The following is a 24,111-nucleotide window of genomic DNA, read 5'->3' on the forward strand; positions in this document are numbered from 1 at the left end:
GTTAAATAAAAATTCAATATTTCACTGCAACTAAGTTGTAATCATTTGTAAGATCTATCATTATTTTATGTACCGCAAAAAAGGAAAAAATGCTGCCTATTACACTGACACAATGATTTCTTGTCACTTCATATTTTTACTTTGTACCTATTAGAATGATCCTTCAGATCTCCAAAGCAATCACAGCAGCAACAAAAATAAATAAATGGGACCTGATCAAATTAAAAAGCTTTTGCATAGCCAAGGAAACTATCATTAGAGTGAATAGACAGCCTACAGAATGGGAGAAAATATTTGCTTTCTACACATCCGATAAAGGGCTAAGAAGAAGAACCTATCTAGAACTCAAAAAAATCAACAAGAAAAAAATCAAACAATCCCATCAATAAATGGGCAAAGGATGTGAACAGAAACTTTTCAAAAGAAGACAGAATAATGGCCAGCAAATATATAAAAAAATGCTCAACATCTGTAATCATTAGGGAAATGCAAATCAAAACCACAATGAGATAACACCTAATCCCAGTGAGATTGGCCTTTATCAAAAAATCCCAAAAGCAACAAATGCTGGTGAGGATGTGGATAGATAGGAACACTCTTACACTGCTGGTGGGACTGCAAACTAGTGCAACCTCTGTGGAAAAGAATTTGGAGATACGTCAAAGAGCTACAAATAGAAATACCATTTGATCCAGCAATAACACTATTAGGCATCTACCCAAAGGAACAAAAGTCATTCTATAATAAAGACATCTGCACCCGAATGTTTATGGCAGCACAATTCACTATTGCAAGGATATGGAAACAACCCAAGTGCCTATCAATCCATGAGTGGATTAATAAAATATGGTATATGTATACAATGGAATACTACTCAATTATAAAAAAATGACGGTGACCTAGCCCCTCTTATATTTTCCTGGATAGAGCTTGAGCCCATTATCCGCAGTGTGGTATCACAAGAATGGAAGAATAGTCTCCAAATGTACTCACCATCAAATTGGCACTAACTGATCAACACTAAGGTGCTCACACAGTAGTAATATTCTTTGGAGGTTGGAGATGGGTAAACTCACAACTAATGGACACAGTGAGCATTGTAGGGGGGAAGGGCATGCCTCTAATCATGGTTTGGGTGTGACAAAGTCATAACATGTAACCAAAATGTTTGTACCCCCATAATATCCTGAGAGGAAAAAAAAGAATGATCCTTCAGACTTTGATTTTTTATATATATTACTCATGAATATATGAAAAATAAAGTTGCTAAAAAGAAATTGGTTATTTCTATGATGATAACAACTATATCATCTCAGGACCATCCTGATTTTAAAAATGCTACAATATAAAAATATTCAAAATCAAATACCTATATACCCACCACCTTATTTATGAAACAGAGCAGTTTCCAACATTATTGAATCTCTTGTGTATATTTTCCAGATGACATCTTTCCTTTATGCCCTATATTTACTTTCCTTTCTCAAGAGTAACTACAATTTGAGTATCCCTTACCTGAAATGCTTGGGACCAGAAATGTTTGGATTTAAGATTTTTTCACATTTTGGAATATTTGCTGATATTGACTGGTTAAGCATCCCTAATCCAAGAATCCAAAATTGAAAATGTTCCAATGAGTATTTTCTTTGTATCATGTTAGTGATCAAAAAGTTTAGGATATTGGGACTAGGGATCTTCAACTTGTACTAAAAATGTACTCCAATAATGTCTTGATATGTCTTAATTTTAATCTGTTCTATACTTGGAATTATTTTTTTCTTCTGTGACTTATATTTTCTTTTTAGCAGGTGAGATTCATCATACCAATGTGTATAACTGTCAGTATCGCACAGTATCCCATTGCATACATATACCTTATCAATTCTTCAGCTGATGAGCATTGAAGGCATTTTCTGTGTTTTACTCTTATAATTGGCTCCAAAATTCTCATAGGTTTCTCCTGGGACATATACATGTGTTCCCTTGGGGTATAGACCTAATATGTGGAATTGATAAGTTAATTTCTATTCTGATTACCAAGGAATGCTGCTGTGTCCTTCCTCCCCAACTCCCCTGAATATTCTAAGGATACATGACTCCTGTTCATTCTTAATCTCTGTAGTAGACATAACATTGGTGCCCATGGACCTTCATAGGGATAAAGAGAAAGAGGAGAGGAAAGTGTTTATGCTTTCCAGCCCATAGAGTGTGACTTTCAACTATAGCCTGGGGGAACTAAAGGCAGACAGTGATTAAGACAAAGTGAAACCCTCCTGTTGGCTCTAGAGCAAAGGTGTAAGCTAAGCAGGAGACTGGAGTCTCAGGTTGCAGGTTGCAATCACAGAACCTGCTGTGAGGTTACAGCTATGGTCTGGAACAGGTAAATTAAAAAAGATAAGTGTCTTTCAGGCACAGTGGCTCATGCCTTTAATACTAGCACTTTAGGAGGGCAAGGCAGGAAGATTGCTTGAGGCCAGGAGTTCAAGACCAGCCTGGGCAATATAGGGAGACCCCATCTCTTAAAAAAATGGAAAAATTATCTGGATGTGGTATGCATGCCTGTAGTCCCAGCTACTCAGAAGGCTGAGGCAGGAGGATTGCTTAAGCCCAGGATTTTGAGTTTGCATGAGATTGCAATGACTTATGACCACACCACTGCACTCTAGCTCAAGGGACAGTGCAAAACCCTCTCTCAAAAACAAAAGCCAACAAACAAAAAAGACAAGAGTGCTTCACTGTGAAAAAGAAATTTTATTTATTCAGTACAAAAGGGAAGCTATAAAGAGCTTGAAACTGCTTCCTGACACTGCCCATGTGCCTTTTGTAAAGGGCTTCCAAGGTTACTCTCTACCTGGTCACATATGTCACATCCAGTTCCTCACCACACCATGATGGCTGCATGATGGCCTCCATGATGCTCTTCTCCTCAGTCCACCATATCTAGAGCAGGCTTTACTATTTCTTTTTTTCTTTTCTTTTTAGTGAAGAGCCTATCCCACTGGGTGTTTCACTTTTAGAACCTTGACTTATGGATGGTGCTGTAGGGAGGGCTTTGAATCTTCTGAAGAGCCAGGATGATAAACAACAAAGGCACAGAGAACAAAGCACCACAGGGATAGTGAGGGAATGAAGGCATTGTTATTTGGACCTCACCTAGTGCACTGATGGATTCGGATTCAGACACCTACCAGTGATCTTACCATTCTCTGCTTAAAACCAAACAAAAAGACAAAAGCAAAAACCTAATCAAGTGCAAACTTCTAAGCATGGTGTTTGAGACCTATGGCTAATCTTGAATTAATTTACTGTCACATCTCATCTCCAACTAACACCCCATGGACACCTTATCCTTCAGAAACTTGACTAGTGACTGTCTCTTGAACATGGTGCTTCCTCTCATGCTCTGGCACATTTCCCATGAAAGCATTGCTTACATTCTGCTCATGCTGTAGTTACATTTTTAATTCATCTTATCTCCCTATGGAGAACATGCCCTCCCTAAGGGCAGGTGTCCCACTTAAGTCATTGCACTCACCTCACCCAGCCCCCTCCACAGCAGAGAGGCTGGCACATGTTGGGTGTAGCTTCAGAGTCTACTAAAAAGTACTGAATCACAAGCTCTTGTCCTATGAAATTGGAACATCTTGAAATACCAGGTAAAGATCAAGTCAAATCTGTCCAAATGGAGTTCACTGCTGTACGTGCTCATGCTCTTGTACCCTCCCACCTTTGAACAGCACTGCCATCTACCCAGACCATCAGGCAGGACAGCTGGGAGTCATTTCATGTTTTCCCCATCCCTACCCTCTCACATCTGACCAGTCTCCATGTTCTGTCAGGCCTATATCCATGACTCCGCATCCTTCAGTCCTTTTATCACCTCTGCCCACATGGACATATTGTCCTAAGCGGTTTCTGTGACTCCAGCCTTCTGTGTTCACCTGGGCAGTGATGATTCTAAACACAGCTGTGGTCTCATCACTCCCGCTCCACACACCTCTGTAGGCCCCACCCCATTACCGGCCTGAGCATATCTTTCCTGCTGCATCTCCTGCTGCTTCAAATACTTGGAGCTGCTACTTTCCTAAACACCCCCAGCTTTCTCAGGCCTTCAAGCGTCTGTCAGGCACATCTCAGAATACACTCCTCTACTCCATCTGATTTGTTTTATATAAGTCAGTTATTGACACCAAGCAAGGAATGTAGTGGAAATTTAATTTTTTTAAGAAATGAAAAAATTGACCCACTTTAGAAAAATTATATTTCCCCATTTCTGAAATGGGTGAGTGGATTGTGATGACATTTGTGATCCATTCTAGCCAATATCCTTAGGTTCCATGAATGGTTTAAGTATGTTTCTACTCAGACTAGGAAGGGCTGCACAAGATGAGAAGTGAACCCTGGATTATGGTGCCCCACACAATCTAGCTGTAGATCAGCTCCTCCTCAATTTTTGAGATAACCTGGAAAAATAAAACGAAATATAAAAAGTTTAGTCAAAACAAGTACCATGTAGAATCAAGATTTTGATATCTAAACCCAATTTTCCAACAAAAAGAATTACATCTCCTTGGAGAAGTGGTTGACTACAGGGCTTGGATTGAAAAAAATATGAGTTGAAATAGCTTATAATGCCAGAAAGTATTAAAAAAAAAATGACTCCTTGTTGAAAGAAGACAGTAGTCAAACTGAAAAAGTTTTTAATGGGTTAGTTGAAACCATGGAACCCATAATAATAATAGTGATGGATTATAATCCATATAATGAAGTAAATATTGATGAATAATAAATAATTGTATGAAAAAAATAAAAGAGAAAGAAGAATTCCTTCTAACAGTAAAATTCCAATTAATAAATACACACTGGCCCCATCTCCTGGCATCTCTGCAAAGGCTTACCACTGGGATCTTCAACCGCCAACCACCAACATGGTACATGCATTGCGTTGCTAACTGGTACAGCATGGGCACCACTGCAAGCCCCCACTGGAGGTCTCAGGAGGTACACCAGGTCTTCCCAAGAGGCACACAGATCTTCTTGTAAATCTGAAAGGGGACACAGCTGTAGGCAAAAGGTGTGGCCACTGGCAAACTTTAAATACAACTTTTTCTTCTCATTATTACAAGTGGATAACTTTATAAACTTTAAAGGAAGCAGACTATAGGGACCAATGGAGTGGGAGATTAGGTGAGAATAAAGAGGATGGAAGACGCTATGAGCTTCTTGGTCCAGGCAGGATCCATTCCCACTGTTAAAGGAGATTCCAAATTCTGTCCACTGAACGTCAACTCTCACACCCACCCCTTCTCACTAGTAGACACTGGCCTAATTCAATACACATCACTGGTCTCTTCGTCCCTCAATTTGACATCCTTATGGCTCCAGACCACCGACCAAAAGTGGACCTGCTAACCTCCCATTTAATCTGCCTTACTCAGTCCTCTCATCTTATGCCCCCAACCTCCCTTTCTGGTATTATTCCCACAGCCCTCTGCAGACTCAGTCAGTGCTGCCCTTCCCCACACAGCCTGGGTGAACCCTTATGGCTGTGCCTGATCTCTACTTTGAATCTACATCTCAGTTGCTGGTCATGCTGTGGAGGTCCTTTGAGCTTGGGGTTCTGTATCACACTGTATTATGTTTGTCACAATCTTGTCCCTATTGTACTTTGTTTACAGGGAGAGACTGAAACTCCTAGACTCACCTGGTCACCTTCAAGCTCTTTGCAAACTTGCGGCCTCTTCCCTGGGTGTTTCCATCATGTCTCTCATCCTCTGCAGAGTTCGCAGCTGGTCATGCCAGCAGCATGACATCAGGTATTGCTGATCTGGGGTTGGTGAATGTGATGCCCACAGTCACAATTTGTACACTATTTGCACATTGATCACTTCTTGTTTTCTGATGATCCGTTTTTGGAAGAAAGAGAGGGGCAGCATTCTCTTCATTATCTGTTCTTCTCTGTTCCAGTCCTAAATCAAGTGTCTAGCACAGTTCCTGGTATGCAGCAGACACTTATAGTAAATTCAAGCGCTAGACCACAGCAAGAGCTCTGACTCCCATCTCCCTCTCCAGTCTAACCTCTATAGCAACCAAATTCTACTTCCTCAACATATATGCAGTCATGTATTTCCCTATTCATATGTGCCTCCATCAAAATACCGAATGCACATACAGCCTGGGACCCAGAAATTACATCTCTGAGAATTTGTTCTCCATATACCTGCACACATACACAGAAATGATGTATGTACAAAGTTGTTTGTTACCACAGTTTCTGTAGCATGAGATTCAACATGACCCATAGGGACTGAGTACCTATCAGTAGGGATTTGGCAAAATAAACTTTAGAATTTTCAAAAAATGGACACTAAGAAACAAAAACAGCCTTTCTCCCTCAAAACTGCCATTATAAAAGATAATGAAATGAAAACAGAGAATTTCAGACTAAGAGTTAAAGAGGCATGGCAATTAAATGTGATACATGATTTCATATGGGGAAAAAAACTAAGAAAACATTATTGGGACAACTGAGAATGTTTGAGTGCATACTGTATACTTCATGATAGGCTTGTATCAATGTCTAATCTCCTTAAATCATGCTATGGCCATGTGAGCAAATGTCCATGTTTTCAAAAGACTCATGCAGAATTAGTGGTAAAGGGGCATGATACTGGCCTCAAATGGTTCAGCAAGAAAAATAATCCATGTGCTGTATCCGATACCCATGCATGTGAGTGTGCACATTTAGTGAGTCTCAATCCTGCCTACAAATTACAATAAACTGAGATATTTGAAACATCCTGCCTGCTTCTTCAACTACACCAAGATATTACACTAGAATTTCTGGAGGAGTGCCCAGGCATGAGCATTTTCTAAACTTCCCAGATAATTCCAAGGAGCAGCCAAGGTTAAGGACTGGAGATAGATGTGAAGTCTTGGAGCTCCTGGCTGATTCTGACTTGTCCCCTTCCCTCCACTCTGCTGGCTCCTTCCCTCTTGCTGGATGTGGCTGTTCACACCCACAGCCAAGTTCACATGATGGTGACATCATCCCCACCATCATCCAGAAAAAAAAATGCAGAGCAGAAACACCTTTAGCTCAAAAATCAGAAAGCCTGGGTCTTGGCCTCTTTGTGCTTTAGGAAAATCACTTCACTCTCTGGAACTCAGTTTGTTCCTGAGTAGAATGGAGATGCTATTTGTTCTGCCTTCATAAAGGGGTTGATGCAAGACTCACAGGCAATGGATACTAAAGTGCTTTGGACACTGGACACATAAGGGATATCTAGATCCACATGCACCAATGGAAAATTTTTAAAACATGCCAAGTGAGGAATGGTAAGCTTTGAAAGGCACATCAGTATAATTTCACATTTAAAGCAGACCACTTGATAAAACTGGGTGTGTAAAAAAAGAGTTAGGTTTCCTCTACTCCTGGTTGAAATCTCACCTAAGACAACTTTGCATACTCTGCACATAGTAGATCCTCAACAAATTTTTAGGGCAGGAAATGAATGGGAGGGAGCAAAGAAGAGGGGCTTGTGAGAAAGAATGAGGGGAACAGGGTGGTGGGATGGAATCATTCACCTGGAAGAAGTCACTCTTAAACATCAGTGCATGCTTGAATATACTGCACTCTCCATTGTACAACTGCCGCTGCAGTTTCCCCATAGAAGTATTGAATAAGTCCAGTGCATGGCCGCTCTGGGCCATGTAATATGATAATGTGGAGTCACACCCTCATGGCTTTTTTAAGACAGGTGAGAAGAGGAACACATTGTCACGTGCCTAGTTACCTTATTAGCTGTTTTCCTAGCAGCAGCAGCTCAGTGCCTGGCACAGTGTGTTAACTCACACATCCTGCCGCATTGAGATTCAGACAAAGAATCTTCTGAGCAAATACGGCCAGCCACCTTAGCCCACTATTTGCTAGGAGACAGTGCCCTTTCCTCCAAGAAGTTAGCCAGCACAAGGATAACAGCACAGCTTGGTGAATGGAGTGCAGGGCAGATTGTAGATCCCTACCTTCCCTGCACAGCAAGCTGCCCTTGTGCAGTGAACAACTTGCACAACCTTGTAGGGGACCACTGTTGGCCACTGTCTCAGAGACCTCAGACTTCAATGTATCCACCCTCCTCTGTCCTATGCCTACAGGAGTTCACTGCTTTCAGATATATTCAGAAAAAGTGGCTATCACCAATTCTTAACCTTGGCTGCTCCTTGGAATTACCTGGCAAAGATAAGTCTTGTCCTGTCTCAGAGCTATTCATTTGCTCTGGCCCCAGGAAAGCTTTTCCCTAAAGACCAGCTGTAGACAAAATCCAGCCCTTAACCTGTTTTTATAAATACAACTTTATTTAAAACAGACATACCCATCCTCTTACATGTAAGAGGCTACTTTAGCACTACAATGACAAAGACTGGATGGTTGTGACAGTGATCAAATGGTCCCACAAACCTTCAATATGACTCAGTCATAGACCTTTGCATGTCCACATTCTCAGTTCTCCATTATCATATTCTCAGATATTATCACAAGCAGTGATGCTGTTCTCTTATGGTCAGTGCCTCACTCTTTTCCCTGAACTACTCCTACGCATACTGTGCCTGAGTGTGAAGTTCAGCTTTGTTCATTCCTAGAGGAGTCACCTCAAGAATCTCACTTTACTCAGTGGTGGGGGGGAGAAGGCAGGGTGCTTATTCTTGAAGTTAATGCACTCAGTGCTAGAGACTGAAGCTCATATGTGGAGTAAGGAGGATAGGAGTGGGCTTCCTCATCCTCATTCAAAAAGAGGGGCTTTGTGTCCTGACAGCCTGTGAATTTACTCCCACAGCAGAATCTGGGGTCTGCACTCCCACTTACCAGTCAGGGTTCCCCTGAATCACCTTCTGCTCTTACCTCCTCCAGCCTTAAACCACGCCCTACCCCACTGCAGAGCTCAGTAAGTGTCCCCTCCATGATACGGACTGAGTTAAGGTACCCTTGACCCCATCCTGCACTCCTCTCACGTTTCCACTCTTTCCTGGTCAGAGGTCCTCTCCACCCTCCCAGTACACTCACCTCCAGGGATGCCTCCTCAGACTCCTCCACACCATCCTCCCCACACCTCACAAGGCTCCCAGCCCTCCAGCCTCCCAAACAGATTGTCAAGTGCTGTCCCCCTGGGTGCTTTTCCCTGGAGCCCCACAGAGGGCACTGAGGACTGGTTGGGGGTGCCTAGGACCAACTGTTTGGCCTTTGGGCAGGCATGATCTGGCATGGAACAAATCCATCTTCTGAGGGTGAAGATGGAGGGGCCACCACCAGCCAGCATGCACATCCCAGCAGGCCTGTGTCCTGATGCCTCACTAAGCAGACTTGCACCTGCCTGGTCCTCTCCCTAACTTCTGTCTTGGCCAGACCTGCCAGCAGGCCACCTTTAAATCTGCCCAGACCATTGTGTCCTGGTGCCATCATACAATACATTGTCCATGTCTCTATCTCCACAAAGCTGTCCTGGCAGGAAAGAACATTCTCCTCTCCTCAAAGACTGTGACACACTGAACCAAAAGGGCCACCTGGAGAACACATGGACTGAACCAGGTCATCAAGGTACACACACTGCCCTACCCAAAGAATGAACAACTTTCTGCAGTACAAGAGCATTATGCATAGATTCACCTCCAATGGAAAAAAGTGCCTCTAAGCAGGCTAGACGGATACGCATGTGCAAACACCACCTGCACTGGGAGCGACCCCCTCCACGTCCACATGTGGGCAGGTGAAGTGAGCATGCACAGACATAGACACTGCCTCCGCAAAGAATAGATGCCGGTGTTGGGGGTGACGGGGGCAGTGGGCTCATAGTACTGCTCCTACAGGGAAAGCTCAAGCCTGGAGGGGCTGTGTGGAAATGGAGTGTGGTGCATAGTCACTTAGGGTCACTTGACCACCTTGGTAAGGTTGTCTTGTCCCTCCACTGATGTCCAGGCACCTTCCCTCTGATTGCAGGGTGTCGTCTGCCCACACTGCGTGTTCTATAGGCCAGCAGCCTCACAGTGGAGTCTGACCATGAATGCTCCTTACAAATAATGATTAGAGGCAAACACGCTGACTTAATCCAAAAGGACTTGGCTTTTCCGTAGAGGTAGCTCAGTCTCAGACTGCATCTGTTGAAGAGCCAAAGTCTCTTAATCACACTTTTAGGGCACATTGGCCTGGGATACCAATCACTGAGGGTCATAGTCTACTCTTGACTCTAACTGTGACTCTAGGGCCAGGTAGCAGTCTAGACTGAGCACGGTTCAGAATGCTCCATCCTACTGCAAGTGCAGGTCATATTTATAGCCAGAAAAAGACAAAGGTCTCACAGAAACCGCCTGATTGCCTGTAATCAGCATTTGCCACATATGGCCATGTTCTGGCAGATTTTGGCCACTGGAAGGCTGGAGGTTCAGCTGCTATGATTGAATGAGACCAGGCAGCTTGTGACAAGAGGACACTTCCAGGTTAGGATACAGTCTGTCTGCACATCAAGTTGGCTTATGTTTCACTACATGTAGAGAACCATTGAGGCCAAACTGAAAATCTATATGGCTGTGGCTTTAGGCCAAACTGAATTCAATTTAACATCCCCCTTCACCCCATTAAGTCAAACTCAAAGGCTCACTTACCTCAGATTGGAGAGCAAGGCAGGGTGACATCTTTGGTACTGGGCCCTAGTGTTTGCACCTCCTTTTTGGTTTCCTTGACTTCTCTTTTGTTTTCCAGACTTTGTTATATTTATCTCACTTCTAATCTTTATTATTTTGTTACTTCTGTTAGCTTTGGATTTCTTTATTTATTTTTATCCTAATTCCTTATGGTGTAAAGGTAGCTTGCTGCCTTGATACCTTTCTTTTTTCATCTAGTATTTAACAGCCAAAAATTTCTCTCTTAGCACTGCTTCACTGGGTCCAGTAAGTTTTCGTAGCCCCAAATCTACTACCATCCTCCTGCATACACTTCTCTGGATCTTGTTTCTCTTTCTACTTTGCATAAACTAGAAGCTTTATCTTGTGCATATCAATTTGATCTTGAGATAGGGAACCAGCAGGCCCTGCTTGACGAAGAGTCATAATAGCAAATTAAGGTCTCTGGTAAAACAGGAGGCAGTGGAGAAGCTGGCCAGAACCAGCTAGAACCAATAAGGCCATGGCAAGTGTCCTCAGGTTACCCACACTGTGCATGATACCCTGCTTATAATGTGTTAGCATGCTAAAGGAAACTCCCACCAGAGACGGGACAGTTTACAAATGCCATGGCAACTCCCAGAAGATACCCTATATGGTTTAAAAAGAGGAGGAACCCTCAGTTCTGACAACCCCCCACTCCTTTCCCAGAAGTCTTATGAATAACCCTCCCTCTGATTAACATAAAATTAAATAGAAAATATAAAATAAGACCCCTGAAACTCACAAGGTGCCACTCTCTGTTGCTGAGAGATAACCACTGCTCTATGGGGAGGACACCTCTTTCTTCCTTTTCTTACTCAGTAAACTTACTTTTGCCTTACTCTGTCAGCTTGCTCTTGAATTCTTTCCTATGTGAAGCCAAGAACCCACTTGGCCTTCAGGCCAGATTCTAGTTTGGGGGTCCACTTTCCTATATTAATCTCATTTCTGATTTCCTTCTTCTCTGTTCATTTATTTTATTTGTGTTTTTAATAAAACATTTTTATCCTGGTAAGTACATTTATATTGTTGTTCAACCATTACATTACTCCATCTACAGAGCTCTTTACATCTGGCCAAACTAAAATACTATACCCGTTAGGGGATAACTACACATTCACCACACCCCAAGCCCTGGAAACCACCATTCTCCTTTCTGTCTCTAAATTTGACTACTCTAGGTACCTATAAATGGAAACATATATGATCCATATTTTTGTGACTGATCTACTACATGTAGCATAGTATCTGGGGACATCCATGTTGTAGCATATGTGAGAATTTCCCTCCTTTTTAAGGTTGAGTAATATTCCAGTGTGTGTTGCTATGGTGTAAATGTTTTTGTGTCCCCAAAACTCGTTATATAAAAATCTTAATACTCAAGGTGATTTAGGAGGTGGGTCCCTGGGAGGTGATAAGTTCATTAGGCCAAAGCCCTCATGACTGGAATTCTTACCCCTATAAAAGGGAGTTTTCTTGTCCCCACTGGTATGTGAGTACACAGCAAGCAAATGACCTTTCATCCATGAACCAGCAAGTAGATCCTCACCAGACACCAGATTTGCTGGTGCCTTGATCTTGGACTGCTCAGGCTCCAGAATTGTGAGAAGTAAATTGCTGTTATTTATAAGTCACCTCGGCTTATGTTTTATGCCATAGCAGCCCAAACAGATGAAGACGTGTGTGTATTCCACATTTTGCTTACTCATTCATCCATCCATAGACACTCGGGTTGCTTCTGTGTTTTTGCTACTGTGAATAATGGTGCTGTGAATATGGCTGCACAAATATCATCTACAGGCCATGCTCCTGATAATTATGGGTGTGCAGCTAAGAGTGGAATTGACAGATTATACAGTAATTCTACTTTTAGTTTTTTGAGGAACCCCTAGAATGTTTTCCAGCACAATTATGTCATTTTGTATTCCAACTAACAGTGCATACAGGTTCCGATTTTTCCATATCCATGCCAAAATGTATTTTTTTATTTTTTTTTTGAAGTTTTAAGCCTAAAATTTTTATTAAATTATAACAAATATACAACTGCTTATATATTGTGAACACTGTAAAATGACAACAGAAACTCTCAATTAAAGTATAACCAACCAGTAATAACAAGTCACACACAGATTTCTTTTAAGATATTTTAAACTGATTTCACCATTAAATGGAAAATACAAACTGAGGTCATTTTTACTGGGTCAGCGAAGTGCTAATTTAGGCAACATGGTGATTGGAACCAAAATATGTGAATTTAGGTAAATAATTCTACCAATATTAGCTTCACTGTGCAAAACAACAGAAATTCTGACCATGTATAAGTACTATTCTCTGTAGTCTAGTATGGTCATTTCAGGTATTTGGGCAAAACATAAAATTAAATGTCTAGTACATTTTTAAATAATCACATTTTACAACTTATATAATTGCCATATGGCATAATTGAGGGGGAGTGTTCCTGATGAAGAAACTTGGGATTTGTTATGAGATGCTGTTGATGCCACCAAAAATTTTGTGTGAAATATTTTCTTCATGTGGACACTGTTCATATTTGTGTTTTGGGGAAAACACTGTACATTCTAAACACTTTTAATGCACATGGCTAAAATCCTCAGAAAAATACAAGAATCCACAAAATGCTGAGTAGTGGCGAAAGGAAAATGTGAGAACTTCCCAGGAGTAGAAGTAAATCAAAGGTGGATTTATTGTTTTGTAGTACCAATACTAATTGGTGTGATGTGGTTTTCCTCAATTTAAGAATATTTATAAATAAATAAATAGCTTTATTGAGGTATGATTCATACATAAAGAAATGCACATATATAATGTGTACCATATGATGAGTTTGGGTATATGAAAATACCTGTGACAATATCACAACAATCAAGGTAATAGACATATCCAACACCTTCAAGAGTTTCCCCGTGTCCCTTTAGTTTGTGTGTGTGTGTGTTAAAAACATTAACGTGAAATATAGCATCTTACCAAATTTAGATTTTTTTTCTGTAATTTTAGTTAGACTGTGGGTGGGTATGTAGGTTCCTGTATGCTTAATAGCATGGATTCTGGAGGCTTATAGCATGTGTTATACATCAGATGCACAGCTTACAGCCATGTGCTTCCTCAAGGCTGGGGATTTCCTTGAACTGAGAAATCTCAGGCAACATGACTGTAGCTTTTTTTTTTTTTTTTTTGAGACAGAGTCTGACTCTGTTGCCTAGGGCTAGAGTGCCGTGGCGTCAGCCTAGCTCACAGCAACCTCAAACTCCTGGGATCCAGAGATCCTCCTGCCTCAGCCTTCCGAGTAGCTGGGACTACAGGCATGCACCACCAAGCTCGGCTAATTTTTTCTATATATATTTTTAGTTGTCCGGTTAATTTCTTTCTATTTTTTAGTAGAGACAGGGTCTCGCTCTTGCTCAGGCTGGTCTTGAACTCCTGACCTCGAGCGATCCTCCCACCTCAGCATCCCAGAGTGCTAGGATTACAGGCGTGAGCCACCGCACCCAGCCATGACTGTAGCTTTTAACCTGCTAAAGGAAACTCAGGTTATCACTTATATTCAGAATCTAAAAAAAATCTAAAAAAAATTGAACTCAGAGAATAGAACAGTGGTTACCAGGAACTAGGGGAGGGAGGATGGGGAGATATTGGTCAAAGGGCACAAACTTTAAATTATAAGATGAACACATTCTGGGGATCTAGTATGCAGCATAGGTGGTGATGTACCTTAATTAATTTGGTTGTGGTAATCAGTATACTACATGTGTGTGTATACATATTAATATATATATAAAATCATGTTCTGTATCTTGAATATATATAATCTTTATTTGTCAATTAAATATTTTTAAATTAAAATAAAATAAACAAAATAAAGAAATTGGGGAAGGGCCTATGTACAATGATAGTTGCTGTATAAAAATGACTTTGAGAGAATATGGTAGTCTGGTTGTTCGTAGGATTCAATTTTACTCAATTCAAAGCTATCCAGTGCTCATGGCAATGATTTTGGCACAGAAATGGTTATGCAAATGAGCACCGCTTGCTTTCTAGTCTTGAAGAGCCCACACATTAATGGTGAAATGGAAACACAGTATTAATCTGGTTAAGGCGTGCTGAGAAATGCTTAACAGTGATTTGTTGAGGGCTAGTGTCAAAATCTCAGCTCAAATCTAAGAAGGATAAGAGAGTTTGCATTTCTTAGACCTAAAAGGCAAAAAGGAAAATGTGTTAAGGGGAGGACGGGTTGTTGGGAAGAGCGATGGCAATGGTCCAATGGGAGGGATCATTCTTAGTTGCCCACTAGACTGGGAAGGAGACTGGGGCCTCCTTGGCAGATTCTGACACCCCCAGCCTACCAGTGTCCTGGTTGGGAAATGGCTACATGGTACTGTGGTCCATGAGGATGACTCCTGTGGAATGTATCCCAGCTGTGCCCTAAAAAGGGAGAAAATGTATTGCTAACACATTAGGGATGTTAAAGCCAGTTTCGTTTCCTGGAATCAAAGATCCAGGGCAGAAATATGGCTTCAGAGGCCCGGTGGATTTGCTTTTGAAAGTATAGAGAATAGTTAATTCTTCCACATTGTAGAGAGAAATCAACGCTTTCTCATACTCAAAAAACACCCACTGTCAAAGGGGGCTTAGGGATGTTAAGATAATAAGGGGGCATGGAAAGGGCCTTGCACACATCATTCTCCAGAGAAAGGACTCAGAAACCAGTCCTAGGAGAAGTAAACATATGACGTCCTTCCCACTTAACTGAATCCAAACACAGTCCTATTTCTCACCTAGTCTTCCATGCTGCTTGGACTTCCCAATAATGCCTACTGCCAGAGATGCTGTTCTGACCCAGCACGGCCCACAGAGTATCAAATCGTTCAGGGTGGTCAGGAACATCTCACTCATATAAAAGGGATTCCACAAGTTTCCCGTCAGCTGACACAGCAAGGTGAGGGTGAGCAGTGGCTTTATCCAGTCTTATGTCCACTGCAGAAGAAGAAAGATCAATTAATTATAGGCCTTAAGATAAGACTTTTCAACCTCTAAGAGGGGTCAAAGCAGGGATGATGAACAAAGCAGATCACATTCAAGGGTCCATTTCTTAAATACAGAGATAAAATAAACATCATCTCTATGTCATTGCCCATTACGTCATTCCACTCACAAGTCTGAAGTTCTTTTCTTGCAGGAAAACATCACATCATTTCATCTGTGAAACTGATCCACAGCACATCAGAGGTTCCAAGGGCACAGCCACTTCCTTATGAAACATCTTTAACAATGGTCCCCATCTCAAATATGTCCTCACTATTTGCACTAGGAACATCACAACCACCATGTATAGAGCGAAAAGTACAGAGGGATAGAGAAATGTCAGGCAGACAATGCCACGTGCAAAGCACGGAGTCAGGAGCACGTTCAGTATGTTCAAAGCGCAGGTAACCAGGCAGTGCAGGGGAAGGAGAGTAAGAGTGGGGAGAGGAAGGAGATACTGTTAGAAAGGCAACAAGGCAGGAGGGGTGCAGGACCGTTATGTGGATGAGATGGAGAGAAATGGGAAGGTAAAAATTAAAGAGAATGAGGATTCACAACTATCTAGTGAGGTTTCCCTGTAAAGGAAAGAGAAATAAGATAGCAGCCAGATGGAGAAATTAGATCAAGAGAGTTTGCTATTCCTTACTTTTTTTTCTTGATAGGAGAAATATCATCACATGTTTATATAGATAATAATAATCTAATAGATGTGGAAGACTTGAAATTTCAAGAGGAGAGGAAAGAGAACAGAAAACAAATTCCATATCTTATCAATCTTTTTCTGGAGAATCTTGTAGTTGTGGTATTGGTAGGATTAGAATTAGAGTAAAAACTTATTTCTGACTGATTTAAAACCTGCATTTTAGAGTAAGGTTATTGTAGTGTATCTGTTCTTTGTAAACCTTGTGCATTAAGACAGTCTTTTCTAAAACTATTTCCCCTATTTTTTGACTTGGTTCTTATTTAACATTAGGTCCATGTATCCAGAATCAAATGATTTTCTGAGTTCAAAATTGTTTTGTAGATTATTTGGGCAAAATCTTTTTCTTTCACAGTAGAATCCCAGAGAGATTAGGTGACAAGTGTAAAGTCATTCTCAACTACATACACATTATTCACTTTGCATTTACTTGCAGATCTTTAAGCTTCAATCAGATCTACAAATAGATGGAGACATTTAAGTTTAGTTCAGTCACTTGGCAGGGTAGGATCTGTTACAGGCAGTGGCATATGCCATGTCAAAGATGAGAATCTTGACTTCACTTACCCTCTACTCCTAGGAATTTTCTTCGATCTGCAACCAATCACAGGGAGTTAAGTGTTCTGAGAGGACACAGGCTGTACTTTCAATTTACCATAGAAGAGAAACACAGAACTTACCAAGTTCTTCATCGAGTTTGTCTAAAAAGAAAAAAAGAGGTGAAAAAATGTTATTTTCTGAATTTCGAAGAAATTTCATCCCAGCCTTTGAGTCTATATGATTTATAGGCTATCAGTGACCAACTTGGTCAGACTTCTGGAGTTTGAGGCTCAAAGACTGAAAGGGCTACTGGTCCTAGATGTCCCCACCACCCCCACCGCTCTTCTCAGTCTTGCTCAACTACTGGGAAGCTGTTTGCTGATCTCCCATGTCCTCTCTTGCACACACCAATGGATTCTGTAATGCAGTCTCTTTAAAACCCAAATCTTACGATCATATTGTTAAACCTCCCTGCATTCACACTCCTTCAGTTCTTTTCACCACTTAGAGGATAAATATCAAAATTCTAAATGTAGGCTGAGAGGTTCATCATGACCTGCCCTCTCTCAACCATTTTGCTCTCATTTCTTTTGCTAGTTCTTCAAGATCTTATTTGCTTAATATGTGCCGTTTGTGTTTTAATATTAGACACATGGTCATGCTTGAAGGTGCAGACCCGGGGAGGTGGGGGGGGGGGGAGGGGATGGAGGTATGACTACATGATGAGTGCCAGGTGCACTGTCTGGAGAATGAGAATGTATGCGCTTGGGACTCTGACTCGGGGGGATGGGTGGGACATGGACAATGTATATGACCTGAACTTATGTACCCCCATGATGAGCTGAAATAAAAAAAATATATATATTAGACACATGGGGAAAAGGGATATTTCCATTTTACTTACCTATGTATCATTGTTATAAAGTATTATTTCTTGTATGTGGGACACTTTTGATAAATGTAAAATGATGATGATGAAACAACTTTTCTTTGTCAGGAAATTTTTCATATGACTAACTTAAATTGTTTAAACTATAGTTAAATGATTTTTATTCTTCCAGGTAGATGTTTTTTCTAATACATCCAAGTTTTCTTTTAATCCATACAAGTATTAATTCAATGCTAAAAAATGATTGAGGAAGAATTATTGGAAGTGTAAGTAAGTTGATGTGAAGTGGTTTTCAGATTGGGATTAATTTGGTGTCAGTGCTGAATTCAATACAAATTGAACCTTATGGGGATATATTTGCTGGGCAAAAAAACCCTGAATCTGAATATGATTCAAAAGTCAGATAAAGCAGAGACAACTTTGCAAACATCACATATGTCTCTGGGCCAAGAGTCATAGAATATTGCCTGATGTCTAAGGTGAGAGGGGTTATGTATAAAACCTTTCAATGAGTTTTAGTTGATGCCATAATTGTTATTTTGTTTTAACACAATGTCTCCATGAGGCCCTGAGAGCACAGAGAAGCAGAGCTTTGGGAAAGCTGAGAGAGCGGCACAGGGGGCAGAGCAGGTTCCTCACTCCGTGGACGTAGCAGCTGCGCCAGAACCATCTCGGATGGCAGCAGCACTAGGCTGACAAGTTTTAGAGGGCTCAGGAGACCCCAGGAGTGGGTTGGGGCCACTCCCTTTGAGGAAGCATGACACACATCCCCTAGCAGGACATGCAGTCCTGGTGACAGCACTGTGCACTGGAGCAGTCCCCAGTGACATTTCAGAGGCAGTGGAGGGAGGCTTTTCTCTGTTTATTGGGAGGAGCAAGTGGCAGATGTCGTTTGGTATATGTCTATATACAGTGGGGGCTTTACTTGGAGTTATTATTATTATTATTATTTTTTTTTTTGAGACAGCCTCGCTCTGTTGCCTTGGCTAGAGTGCCCTGGCATCAACCTAGCTCACAGCAACCTTAAACTCCTGGGCTTAAGTGATCCTCCTGCCTCAGCCTCCCGAGTAGCTGGGACTACAGGCATGCGCCACCATGCCCGGCTAATTTTTTCTATATAGTTTTAGTTGTCCAGCTAATTTCTTTCTATTTTTAGTAGAGATGGGGTCTCGCTCTTGCTCAGGCTGGTCTCAAACTCCTGAGTTCAAATGATCTGCCCACTTCGGCCTCTGAGAGTGTTAGGATTCCAGGTGTGAGCCGCCATGCCTGGCCAACTTGGAGTTATGATAAGGATTTTAGAGTCCAACATAATGTTGGGCCATTGACTCTAGTGTAAGAATCATGGACCAGGTAACTATTATTTGTTACTGAACTTATGATCATCTCTGATGTTGGGGCCTGTATATCAAGGGAAATAGATACACATTCCACCCAGGTTCATAAATTTAGCCCGTAGCCATTTTGAACAAAGACCAATTATCATGTTCATGAGCTTATCTAAACATGTCTTCCTAAATGACAATGAGCCATTTAAAAATAAAATACCAGCCTAAGAATTACCCCTCTGCGTTGGGAGTTTAGATGAAACACAAACAAGCAGCACAAATTAGCAGAAAATAGTGAAAATGGAGCTGAACCTAGTGTCACAAAATCCTTTCGTTACTCTACATGGATAAGTTAATGATTTTGGGTCACATGATATTGATGACATTTAAACATATTTTGATTAGGTAGCAGCAGACACTGGCTAAGTCCATAGAACTACAGCAAATGAGAGGAGAATGTTTAATCTGATGATTTTTTATTGTCTACATGATCATTTAAATGAGTCTGCCAGGTACAAAGTACATTATTCAGGTGACAAGTATAATATATTAAAAGCCTAGGTTCTCCACTATGCAATTCAACTGTGTATCAAAAAGACACTGTACCTGCTAAATATATTTAAATAAAAAAGAAGGGAAAAATAAATGAGTGACTTTATTTTTTTCATGGAAAGAAGTGAGTCAAAACTAAGTAGAGACACTAGTTCCATTTTGGTTTCACAGGGTCCCGTACATAAAAATAAAGTCATATTCTATTTTACAGATTAAATAACTGTAAAACAGCACCAGTACTAAAGAATCCACAATCTGTCTCAAGGTTTCTAGATGTATGATCTTTGTAATGCTGAGAGTTACTCTATACCATAGATACCATTATCACGGCCATATTACCATAAAAGATATGCCCCAGGAGATTTAAAAAAATTTTTTGAGATCATTGAAGCTGCTAGGTGATAGAGGTGTCACGTAAATGGAGACAATCTGACTCCAGAGCAGATAGTCTAAGTATCTGTTATTTTTCTCCACCTTGAGACAAATTAAAGGAAATGAAAGAATAAATTAACATCAAGAGGTACTAAAGATACTACACTGGGCTTCTCTCTTTCACTGGGACTACTTCCATTAAATGGATTACACTCTGTTAGGTTTACATAATGACTAAGAATTCAATAGAATTTCTAAATTTGAAGGCAAACACTGCATAGTACATCATTAAGCATGGAGTGATTATTTAGACCTATTTATTCAGCTAAAGTATGTCCCCCAGTGTATTCCTCCTAATTTCTCCCTAAAAATTGTACCTCTAGCCTTCCTGTCTATTCCCTACCCTGAAAAAAAAAGACATTTCTGAAATAAAATCTAGTCATCATACCCATTTTTCTGCATCAACCTTCAATAATTTTTAATGTTGTTGAATCATGATCAAAATTCTTAGCACGGTGATAAGCTCCTACATTTCCTGGTGTTTCCCTACTTTATACCCTTACCTCGGTTTTCTGCGTAAAGGATGCCTCTTCTCCTAGAACCATGGGCTCATCCATCCCAGAATTTAATTTCCTGCTTTGAACGTGTTCATCCTCTCATTTAGGTAAGTACGCCCTTTGTTACCACTGAACTCTGCCCGCTGTCACCTTCCTCATCAAATCTAGGACCCCATGAAAACGCATAATCTGACTGTTATATGTTCTCATGGCAACATGTACCCACCTACTTCCATAAGACTTATTACAATATTAATTTCGCATTTAAAAGAGATTCCACACGTTTCCCATCAGCTTACACAACAAGCTAAGGGTCACCAATGGCTTTATGCAGTCTTATGTCCAATGCATGAGAAGAAAGATCAATTAAAAACCCTCTCCCTGCCGTCGCCCTACTGGCATGTCAGGTCTTAGCCAGGCACCCCTCTGGTCGCATTGGCTGTCCTTGGGACTCGCGCGGCTCCCCTACCCGGAAGAGCAGTGGGGACACAGGCAGCAGCTGCTGGCCATTGAGACGCGAGCGGCACCTGGTGGGCCCGGGTCCCATGGAGGCACGGGACACCTAAGTCGGCAAACACTTTGTTACCTGGCACCTTCCCTCGGGGCCTCAGGTCACTGCCTGTGCCCCGCAGGCCCCGTCCCCACTCACCAGACTTCACCCCGCCGCCGCGGCCCCCACCCTGTCCCCCGCGTTTCACGCCAGCTCAGATCCCAGGGGGAGGATCCGAATGTTCGCCTCTCGCCCCGAGGCCGGCTGCTCCTAGGGGTCCCGAGAACAGGACGGGGAGGCTGTGCCCCTAGGCCGTGGTCCCGGTCCCGGTCCCGGTCCGGGTCCCGCACAGCCTCCTTCGCCCTCGCGGGCACCCCAGCCAGCGCAGTCTCGCCCTTCATCCCCGCCGCCGCCGCCGCCGGGGCCTGACCCGACCTCCCGATCCCCAGATGGCGCCGCGGAACCGCCACACCCTCCGAAGGAGCAGCCTGGCAGCTTTGCCCCGAGCGCGGGCCGACCTTACAACTGCGCATGCGCCAGTCGCTGTCGCAATGACGGCGACCCTCGCCTGGCGGGGCGTCCCTCTGGCGGGAGCCCTCTGGGGCCAGGCCAGGCGCGTCCGAGTCAGGCTCCGGCCCGCCCTCTCCAGGGCGCCAGCCACGGGCTTCGTCCGCGGTTCCTCGGAGCGGAGGACGAGGGCCCGGCGGGCTGAAGGAGCCTCCGTCGCGGCGTCCAGGAAGCGGCGCTGGAGCCGTGGACAGGTCACCCCTCCCCGCCCGCTTTATGGCTCCTGGTTCTGAATCTCCCCATGTAAATCCTCTGTTTTCAAATGCCAGTTGTTTATCTAGATCAAATAAATTCTGGTTGCTGAAGTTAAGAAATATTCTTCATATGACTTAGGGATTATAGAAATAATTTTCATGAAATTTCATTATGTTATCAAAATAATTTGAAGATGTAATGCCATAGTGAGTATACTAAGTTAAATTGTATTAATTAGTAAATTTCATTTTTTTCTTTTCAAATGGCGAAATTTGTTTAAGCCAACTTCTCTTTAATTGCTGTCTTTTTCACGTTTTCTAATTGACATAATTCAGATGACAGACTATTGGGCCAATCTAGATAAACACTGAAGAGGCTTCATAAGACATCAGGTTGTTTTGACATTTATTGGAATGAAAGCAAGACAGCATTAGGTGTATAACAGATGTTACATAGTTAGCAGTGAGTATTTCTGTTGAAGTGATTTTGTGGCTCCAGGTAAGAGACTGAAAACAGCCAGTGAAGAAATGACATTGATTCTGCACGTGCAGAGAGGTCACTTGGTTAGAGGCTTCAAAATTTACTTGTCTGAATTTAGAAAGAGGAATTCTGCTTTTTTTCATTTCCTAATTGTGTCCAGTTTGTTGCTGTGTGTATGTTCACCCCCAGCTACACACGCACCTCAGTCCTTCTTCTTTGACTGTTCTATGGCTACAGCTTTCTCACTCTTCTCCCCACCCCAGGTCATTTCACACAGTACTTTATAAGTTCTTATGAGACCTTAGGATTTTTTTTCATGTGGTCAATTTTTTTTATGTGGAGAGTTTGAGACAATTCATAGGTTATAAAAGCAACATTCTGATCACTTAAGTGAGGTAAGGAGGATTCAGTGGCCATGGACAAAAGGGTTAAGTCAAGCAGTTAGCATTATTTGTCTTTGTTTGTAAAAGGAAGAAGTTATTAGATCCTAACACAAAATGTGGTAAATATAAAATTACTTGTATTAGGTAAAGCATTAATAAGAGAGAGCCATATATTGTGAATGCTATGTAAGGAAAAATAACAGAATTCCTAAATATTCTAAGAGAAAGCATATCTCAGAAATAAATTCTGAATGAAAGATAATGGTAAGTGTTGAATTTTGAAATTAATTTTTTTACAAAATAGTTTAGCAAAACTTATGTGTGTAGGGAGAATCTTTTATTTTTGAGTGTGTATGCTAAGTGTTGGACAGTAATAAAATGACCTGTATGGATTTAAAATTTGGAATAATCTTTTTTTTCAGATAGATATTGCAATTTTGAGAAATTTTTCACTGTTATATCTTCCTTTATTTTAATGGGTACGGTTCACAGTGCAGTGTTTTCGTTCTTAGTCACCCAACCATAGCCAACTATTTCATCATTCTCTCTAGAAAAATCTCAGAGATCACAGCAGGTTTTGGATTAAAACATCTTCTCAGAGATTTTGGATGCAAACTTGTTTTTCATGTTCACAGTGTGGCCAGAGACGGAACCATTAGCACCACCTGTGTCTTAGGTGTCTTCCATACCGACACTATCAGTGCAAGGGACGCCATGATCCATACGTTTAAAGTGCATTGGCCACTGCCATTTTTTGGTACTAGGTTGTGAACATACTGGTAAATATCAGAGTCCCTATACTTATGACCAAGTAATGGAATAACAAAAAGATCACAAAAACAACATTTTTTGATGGAATTTAGCTAAGCTTATGACAAAGGCACAGACACAATATTTGTAATATTGCCAGTATTCCACAATTTTTCAACATGTATTTTTAAATTGGCAGGTACTATTTATGTATTTCTTATGTAAGACATGATGTTTTCAAGTATATATTCATTATTAAATGCTTAATTCTAGCCAATTAACTAATATGGTGCTTCACATAGTTATTTTTGTGGTGAGAACACTTAACATCTAGTGTTTTAACATTTTTTAAATGTACATTATGTCTTCATTAACTATAGTCACCATGCTGTACAGTAGCTCTCTTGAACTTATTCCTCCTAACTGTAATTATGTATCTTTTGACAGTTATCTCCCCAAGCTCCCATCCTTCCTAAAAACTCCAGCCTCTGGTAATGCCATTCTACTGTCTACTCTAATGACATCAACTTGTTTAGATTACACATTTGAATGAGATCATGAGATACTTGTATTTCTGTG

At 41.4% G+C, this 24,111-nt stretch overlaps 1 long non-coding RNA gene across 1 annotated transcript; it reads right to left on the reverse strand.

Annotated features, from left to right (window-relative positions):
* Positions 1-14,244: 14,244 nt before the first annotated feature.
* On the reverse strand, positions 14,245-21,582 carry LOC123648846. Its single transcript, XR_006738801.1, has 3 exons — positions 21,317-21,582; positions 15,486-17,133; positions 14,245-15,132 (listed from the first exon to the last, which is right to left on the reverse strand). It is a non-coding gene; the product is annotated as an uncharacterized LOC123648846 (long non-coding RNA).
* Positions 21,583-24,111: the final 2,529 nt, after the last annotated feature.

Source organism: Lemur catta, chromosome 13 (assembly GCF_020740605.2).
Source record: "Lemur catta isolate mLemCat1 chromosome 13, mLemCat1.pri, whole genome shotgun sequence".
NCBI classification, from domain to species: domain Eukaryota; kingdom Metazoa; phylum Chordata; class Mammalia; order Primates; family Lemuridae; genus Lemur; species Lemur catta.